Genomic DNA, 9,329 nt, shown 5'->3' on the forward strand with positions numbered 1-9,329 from the left:
CACATAGTCTATTTACTTCTAATACCACCTCCTGGGAGCCTCCGTTTGAGCAGCAGACAAAGGGATCTTTTTTAAACATTAATCAGATTACATCACTCTTTATTTAAACACTCTCATAAATTCTCTTTCCTCTTTGAATGAAGTCCAGAGGATTACTGGGGCATACAAGTCCCTATGCCTTGCTCACCGACACCGACACTACGGGGGACTGGAGCAGTAGGACAAATGGAAGCCCGTGTGCTGTGTGCTTAAATTCTTATGACTGCTAATAAGACAGTTCTGTTCTTCTGCCTTGAAATTCTTACGACTGCAGAGCGAGCCAACAAGCTGCTAATAAGACAGTTCTGTTCTTCTGCCTTGACCAGTAGACCTTCATGGGGAGCTGGAAGGCCAGGTGCACAGCTAGATTCTTAAAGTCCTTGCAGTTCTGCGGCAGAGGTGATGGCAGGGAAGGCAGACCCTAAGCCACAGTTTGCCCCACCCCCTCGAGCTTTCCATCCAGGCTCCAGCTGACACTGAAGATACCTGCCAGGCCCCTGGAGACATCTGTGTTTGAAATCCCCTGGAGGCTGAAGACAGCATTGGATATAGAATCGGGGAAGCTGGATTCCTAACATGTATCTCCTGATTTCCCCCGACCTGCGCTCTGCTCTGAATGCCTGAGTGTATGTGTGGGCATGCGTGCATGTGTGTGTGTGTCTCCGTGTGTGCACGGGTGCGCCTATCTGTGTGTTCACTTGTGTGTGGGTGCATGTGCATGTGTGTGCTCGTGTGTATGCACACACGTGTACTTCAACAGTAGTGTGAATTCCAGGAAGGCAACTGCTGTGCCGGATTCATCTCTGTATCCTTTCCACCTGTACAGAAGAGATGCTAAATGCTTGTGAAGTGAATATACAAATGAATTAGCCAGTCCAGCACATTTACTGACAGTGTGAGTTTGAAATCAGCCAGATTTAAGGTCAAAATCTTACTTCATCACTCATCCACTAAGTCACTTTGGTTCAGTCTCCTAATCCCATAGAGCCTCAGTTTCCTTACCTCAAGAGCAGGGGGAAAATAATGACATATTATTGGGGTTGGAATGAGGATTAAGTAACAATAATCAGAGCCAACATGTATTGAGCTGGACTTTGAGCCAAACACTGTAGTTAGGGCATTGAAAGTGCTAACTCACATATTTTTGCAATTTTGTGGTGGAGGGTTGGTTAAACAGTAAACTCTGAGTATCTTAGCCATTATCATATTTGTGATCAAAGGAGAGGAGATTCCGGATCCTTAAGCCTCAGGGGCTTCTTCTTACGAATTCTGCTCAGATTCTGGCTGATGAGGCTTCTGGAGATTTGGCTGTGGAGTTCAGCAAGCAGCGCTTTGCCAAGCTGCTGCTGCTGCTGCTGCTAAGTCGCTTCAGTCTTGTCCGACTCTGTGTGACTCCATAGACAGTCTCCTACCAGGTTCATCTGTCCCTGGGATTCTCCAGGCAAGAACACTGGAGTGGATTGCCATTTCCTTCTCCAATGCATGAAAGTGAAAAGTGAAAGTGAAGTTGCTCAGCCATGTCCGACTCTTAGCGACCTCATGGATTGCAGCCTACCAGGCTCCTCCGTCCATGGGATTTTCCAGGCAAGAGTACTGGAGTGGGGTGCCATTGCCTTCTCCGGCTTTGCCAAGCTAGCTCTCACTATTTGACCCTCTTGTTAGACCGGTCCTTTCGCTTGCGACTTAGGATATTTCCTCTTCCAGGTGGCGCTACAGAGTGGGAACTGGGTTTCTAGGTCGCAGCGTCCCCTGGTGGTCAATTTCCATCAATGATTTTGATTAGGCACAGGGCGGTTTCCACAACTCAAGTGCAGTGACAGCGGATGACATATACGGGGGAAAAATAGAATTTGCTGTAATAAGTTTTAAGTCAGAGGAGAGTGAACTGTGCAGGGGGAGATAGACCAAGAAGGGATCAAGCCATATCAAGGAAATTATCATCAACATTAACATCAATGATGTCCATCAATTACTGTCCATCTTCCAGGCATTATACTGAGTACTTGGCAACCACCAACTTATTTAACCCATCTTGGACTGCAAGGAGATCCAACCAGTCTATTCTGAAGGAGATTTCTTTGGAAGGGATGATGCTAAAGCTGAAACTCCTGTACTTTGGCCACCTCATGTGAAGAGTTGACTCATTGGAAAAGACTCTGATGCTGGGAGGGATTGGGGGCAGGAGGAGAAGGGGACAACAGAGGATGAGAAGGCTGGATCGCATCACGGACTCAATGGACGTGAATCTGAGTGAACTCTGGGAGTTGGTGATGGACAGGGAGGCCTGGCGTGCTGCGATTCATGGGGTCGCAAAGAATCAGACATGACTGAGCGACTGAACTGAACTGAACTGAACAGAAGGTTTCAAGAGAACAATGGCTTTCATTGAAGCTGGGCACAGAGTAGGTGTCTGGGACATAGTAAGTGCTCACTACATTTTGAGAAATGAATAAGGCAATAATCCTATGAAACAGGTATAATCATCTCCATTTAGAAAAATGAACAAGGAAACATGATCAGAGAGGTTACATAACTCAGGTGTGTCAGAGCCAGGGCACCTAAGTTCCAGACTAAGCTCTGCTGCTTGCTGAGACATCACAGAGGAGTGCAGGGCCCTTCTGCCTTCAGGGAGCTTGCTGTCTAGTTGGCTTTATCCACACCCTCCTTGTCTTCAAATGTTGCTTCCTGGGGCCTGCCAGGTGGCTATTTATGGCTCAGGGAGGAGGTCAGTGAGGTTCCCCTCATAAATTACAAAGAGAGACACATGTGGGTCAGGATTGGGGAATTCAGTACATGAGGGATCCCCAGGAACCTTGCTCAGTCTAATCTGGGATTTTCCTTCTCTTCCTTAGGAGAGTCATTATTCCAGGCAGTGGACACTTGCTGACTTCCTGTAAGATGAACTCCAGGACCATCTTCCAGTCTTGCCCCAGCCCCTGACCATCATCATGCTCCTGTTTCTGCCACTGGAGCTCTTAGCCCTGGTAAACAGCTACTCAGAGGTGGGTATCTTCATTTTATCTTGCAGACCTGCAGCACTTGAATGAGAAAGGTTTGAAAACTGTTGTGCATTTTGTGACATTAATATCTAGTCCTAAAAAAAAAAAAAAAAGATCTAGTCCTCATTCAGGACTGGCAGCCCTCAGATATGTTCTGAGAGTATTGAACCTTTCCTTGAAGACGTGGTTATGAATGGGTATTAGTGCATGCATGCATGCTAAGTCGCTTCAGTCCTGTCCGACTCTTTGAGACCCTAGGGACTGTAGCCCGCCAGGCTCCTTTGTCATGGAATTCTTCAGGCAAGAATACTGGAGTGGGTTGCCATTTCCTCCTCCAGGGGATCTTCCTGACCCGAAGATGGAACCTTCCGAATTGCAGGCAGATTCTTTACCGCTGAGCCTCTGGGGAAGCCTATTGAATGGATATTAGTAAACCTTCATAATGCAGCAATGCCCCTTCTCTGGGTGGCCCCTGGTTTGTTTATTTTTTTAAAAATATATAGCTTCAGGGTCTTCCATTTTCTTTCTTATTCATTTATTTATGACTGTGCTGGGTCTTCAGTGCTGTGCGAGGGCTTTGTCCAGTTGCAGTGAAGAGGGGCTGCTCTTCCTCGTGGTGCTTGGGCTTCTCATGGTGGAGGCTTCTCTTGTTGCAGAGCACGGGCTCTAGGGGGTGGGGGCTTTAGGAGCTGTACCTCTAGGATGCAGGCTTAGTAGCTGCCGCACCCAGGCTTAGTTGCCTCACACCATGTGGGATCTTCCCAGACCAGGGATTGAACCCATGTCCCCTGCATTGGCAGTTGGATCCCTAACCACTGGGCCACCAGAAAAGACCCTAGCATTTGTCTTTGAGTCCTTGAGCCTCTGTTTTCAGCATTCTCTTTGGCACCTCACTGTCAGAATGTCACTTTACTGGCATTTGCTTCCTACTGACACTCGCAGTTTTCTTCCTCCCAACCTCTTGGCGTCAAACCTCTGAGCTGTTAGGTTTAGGTGTACATTCAAAGTAACCTGGTGGGAAGGGCGGGCCTGCAAACTTGTTTTTGTGAAGGAAACATGTGAGCGTTACTGCCTGGACTGGGAGCTACCAATGCGAACAGCTGAATAACTTGTGTGTGAGTTTTTCCCACAGGCTGTGGAGAGGGGAGGTTATCACAAGTCAGTTCTAAAGATGCAAGAGGTCACTTCAGGCATTTCTTTGTACCTACTCAGAAAGACTCAATACAAATGTGCTGCTTGGAACGTGTGCAGGGTTTGGCTTCTCTTCCTGGCAATTCCTCTGCCTCATTCTCTCACCACAGCAGCAGCAGCAGCAGCAGCGGCGGCGGCGGTGGGAGACCATTGGTGGGGGTGAGGGACACAGGAATCACAGCAGCCGCAGGACCGGGGCCCACTGCTGACAGAGTGTCTGGCCTCAAATTACACTGTATCAGAGCTCGGGCATAAAATTAGCAGCAGTGTTCTGTGTATGAGGAGCCAGAAAAAATAGCCAGATTCAGCAGAACTATGGGCAGAAGAAAGGGAGAGAAGGAGTTGGGGAGGGGAAGAGCTGGCCCATTACAGGCCTTCAGCCCTTCCCTGGACAGTCCTGGACTGCTGCCCCAAGGCAGAGGCAGCTGCCCAGTAGCTGAGTCAGGTCCCCAGGAGGATTTTTGGGGTGGAGGGGGCTGGGAATGGGAAAGGAAGATCTTGAGAAACCAGGGAAGGTGAAATTGAGGGTTTATCCTACCCTACACACACACACACACACACACACACACACACACAAACTCACACACAAAACACAACACAAACATCCACACTGAAAACTTGGCACAAGATTTAGATATTCCCATATCTAGGCACTTTTCTTGCATTTTTTCTCATTAAGTTTTACTACAACCCTATTTGGTAAGCCTGGTTCACAGATAAAAGGGTGCCCAAGTTCATGTGCTATGGATATATTTACATTTATGCTGAGTTTGTGCCCACTCAGATTCCAGCATTTCAATACAGCCTCTCTGCAGCCACTGTGGAGAAGAGGATGGAGGTTCCTTAAATGACTAAACATGGAGTTACCATGCGATCCAGCAGCCCCACTCCTGGGCATATATCTGGAAAAGATGAAAACTCTAACTCGAAAAAATACAATCACCCCAATATTCATTAGCAGCAGTATTTACAATAGCCAGATATGAAAGCAACCTAATTGTCCACTGACAAATTAATGGATAAAGATGTGAGATATATATATATATGCCCCCCCCCACACACATACACAATGGAATATTGCATGCATGCTCAGTTGCTCAGTTGTGTGTGACTCTTTGCAACACTATGGACTGTAGTCCCCCAGGCTCCTCTGTCCTTGAGATTCTCCAAGCAAGAATATTTCCTCCTCCAGAGGATCTTCCTGACCCAGAGATCAAACCTATGTCTTCTGCATCTCCTTCACTGGCAGGTGGACTCTTTACCACTGAGCCACCTGGGGGAACACAATGGTATATTATTGCTCAGTGATAAAAATAATGAAATAATGCCATTTTCAGCAACATGGATGGACCTAGAGATTATTATACTAAGTGAAGTAAGTTAGAGAAAGACAAGTACCATGTGATATAGCTTATGTGTAGAATCTAAAATAATGATATGATGACCTTATTTACAAAACAGAAACAGACTCGCAGACACAGAAAACAAATTTATGGTTACCAAAGGGGGAAAGGGGTGTAAATTAGAAGAGTGGGATTAACAAATACATGGGCATGTGTGCCAAGTCACTTCAGTCATATCTGACTCTTTGAGACCCTGTGGACTGTATGCTGCCAGGCTGCTCTGTCTGTGGGATTCTCCAGGCAAGAATACTAGAGTGGTGTCCTTGCCTTCCTCCAGGGGATCTTCCCAACTCAGGGATCAAACCCTAGTGTCTTATGTCTCCTGTACTGGCAGGTGGATTCCTTACCACTAGTACCAGCTGGGAAGCCCAACAGATATACACTCAGTTCAGTTCAGTTCAGTCGCTCAGGCGTGTCCAACTCTGCGATCCCATGAATCGCAGCACGCCAGGCCTCCCTGTCCATCACCAACTCCTGGAGTTCACTCAGGCTCACGTCCATTGAGTCCGTGATGCCATCCAGCCATCTCATCCTCTGTCGTTCCCTTCTCCTCCTGCCCCCAATCTCTCCCAGCATCAGAGTCTCTTCCAATGAGTCAACTCTTCGCATGAGGTGGCTAAAGTACTGGAGTTTCAGCTTCAACATCATTCCCTCCAAAGAAATCCCAGGGCTGATCTCCTTCACAATGGACTGGTTGGATCTCTTTGCAGTCCAAGGGACTCTCAAGAGTCTTCTCCAACACCACAGTTCAAAAACATCAGTTCTTTGGTGCTCAGCTTTCTTCACAGTCCAACTCTCATATCCATACATGACCACTGGAAAAACCATAGCCTTGACTAGACGGACCTTAGTCAGCAAAGTAATGTCTCTGCTTTTCAATATGCTATCTAGGTTGGTCATAACTTTTCTTCCAAGGAATAAGTGTCTTTTAATTTCATGGCTGCAATCACCATCTGCAGTGATTTTGGAGCCCCAGAAAATAAAGTCTGATGCTGTTTCCACTGTTTCCCCATCTATTTCCCATGAAGTGATGGGACCAGATGCCATGATCTTCGTTTTCTGAATGCTGAGCTTTAAGCCAACTTTTTCACTCTCCACTTTCACTTTCATCAAGAGGTTTTTAGTTCCTCTTCACTTTCTGTCATAAGGGTGGTGTCATCTGCATATCTGAGGTTATTGATATTTCTCCCAGCAATCTTGATTCCAGCTTGTGCTTCTTCCAGTCCAGCGTTACTCATGATGTACTCTGCATATAAGTTAAATAAGCAGGGTGACAATATACAGCCTTGACGGACTCCTTTTCCTATTTGGAACCAGTCTGTTGTTCCATGTCCAGTTCTAACTGTTGCTTCCTGACCTGCATACAGGTTTCTCAAGAGACAGGTCAGGTGGTCTGGTATTCCCATCTCTTTCAGAATTTTTCACACTGCTGTATATAAATCAGTTCAAGAACAAAGACCTACTGTATAACACAGGAAACTGTATTCAATACCTTGTAATAATCTATATTGCAAAAAGCTTGAAAAAGAATACATATATATGGATATTTACATATATATATATAATATATCTGGATAACTTTCTATACCAGAAACTAGCACAATATTGTAAATAAATTATGCTTCAATAATAAATAAATATATTCTCTCAAACTTACAATGTCACTACTGTACATATTGCATATTCTTAATATGTATACAATATAAATACCCTCACACTTGTCTACACAGACTCATATATGTTTATAAACACGTTTATATATATGTTTTCAACTAAGCGCATATGATGATACAATCACATGCCAATGCTGGGTCATACTTTCTCGCTAAAATGATTGTCACTTCTGTTTTTCCTGACCAGCTGCCGGCCAGTGTCCTCGTGGTCCCCAGCCACAGCTAGGTGCTTGCACCTCTTGGAACGCACAGACACCTGCCACACGTAACCCTGTCCTGTTGCTGCTCGTTTAGTTTCATCCTCCAGCTGGGGAACCCTGAGTCACCATGCCTGGGACAGAGTCATTGTCTGTATTATTTCTAGTTCTTTGGGTGTGAATTCTCCGGTACGCTGAGTCTATAAGCTACTTTTCATAGTGGAGAGGTTCTTTCCACAATTTGCAATTTTGGTCTGTGAGTCTACAGGGAAGTTCTGTTATTGCCTTGCAAGCTCATGGCATCCAAAGTATTTTGATGTTAATGCTTCAGCTTGGGATGTCTCTACTGCGTGGGTAGCTTAGATCTGGGTCTGACACCAGTGCACATTTTAGGTTTGAGGCTCTGAACTTGTATATGTATCTCTCATTTTGCCCATGTCCTGGGAGAGCATCTCAACTCCTACAGTGATCCCAGGCTGATGTTCTATTCCTTTAATCAGTTCTGACACCCAGCTTCAAACTGGGAGTGCAGATTTCATTTCCTGCCAGCAGAGCAGGACTTAAAGCCTGAACCTAGTCTCAGACTGGTGGCTAGTCCCTGATGGCTCAGACAGTAAAGAATCTGCCTGCAATGCAGAACTGGGTTTGATGCCTGAATTGGGAAAAACTCCTGGAGAAGCAAATGGCAACCCACTCCAGGATTTTTGCTTGGAGAATTTCATGGCCAGAGGAGCCTGGCAGGCTATAGTCCATGGGGTCACAAAGAGTCGGACACAACTGAGTGACTAACACTTTCACACTTTCAGTCCTCAATTAGGCATTAAGATCTTAGCCCTATGAGCCCATTTCTACCCATGGTTTTCCCACTGGGTGTGGGGTGCCTCTCACTGGTATAGGTTCCCTTTTCTTAGAATCTGAAAATTAGACTTTCTTGCTTTTGAGCTCAACTTGATATGTTTAAAACACTTAAAAATATATTGTCTTGCAGCTTTTATATGCCTGGAGTAGGATGGGAAATTTTGACTTGTGTTCACCCTGCCATGTTTATCTCTGTATTCCAAATGCCCTGCTTGATAAATAGTTGATTGGGTACATCCCTCCGTTTTTCTCCTTTCTTGTCTTCTCTTCTGTCTGCCAATGTTGTTCCTGCTTCCCAAGGAGTCCATAAAGAATCTTGGTTTCTGAAGAGCCCTTGACCCTGGCCAGGCTGCAGGAAGGGAGGCAGATCCTCACTGGGTCAAGGCTGTAGTGCTGGGCCCAGAGCATATTGTCTCCTGGGGATTTGGGCTCTGCCCTGAACTCTATTTGGGGCAGAAGGTCCCTTGAGGTGGCTGGGTAGAGTGGGGACGAGGTTCACAGGAAGGGCTTGAGGCTTCCAGCTGCCCTTCATTTGTAAGCCAGACAGCCCTTGGGATCCTAGAATGACTCTTCTCCCCAGTCTCTGTGTCTGGAAAACAACAAAAGAACTACAGTGGGAGATCCTGATTCCAGGCTCCACCGGGCTGGCTCTGTCCCTGCAGAGCCTCGTCCAGCCCTGTGGGTCCTAATTCAGCTTGGGTTTGGGACAGAGGGCCAGAAGGGCCCATTCTGTGATGCCAGAAGGCATGTCTTCCCCATCATCCATATCCTCTTGCTGCTGCTTGCTACTTTGCATCTATGATGCATGAGTGAATGTGAATGTGAGTGTGTGTGTGTGTGTGTGTGTGTATGTTTGTGTGTGTGTGACAAGTGTGTGTGGCTCTCTTGGGAGAGCTCCCTTCAGAATTCTATAGCCATACAAATTAGAGGGGCCAGAAAATCATGTTAATTCCCTGAATATTGGGTGAG

Source organism: Ovis aries, chromosome 3, assembly GCF_016772045.2.
Source record: "Ovis aries strain OAR_USU_Benz2616 breed Rambouillet chromosome 3, ARS-UI_Ramb_v3.0, whole genome shotgun sequence".
Classification (NCBI taxonomy): domain Eukaryota; kingdom Metazoa; phylum Chordata; class Mammalia; order Artiodactyla; family Bovidae; genus Ovis; species Ovis aries.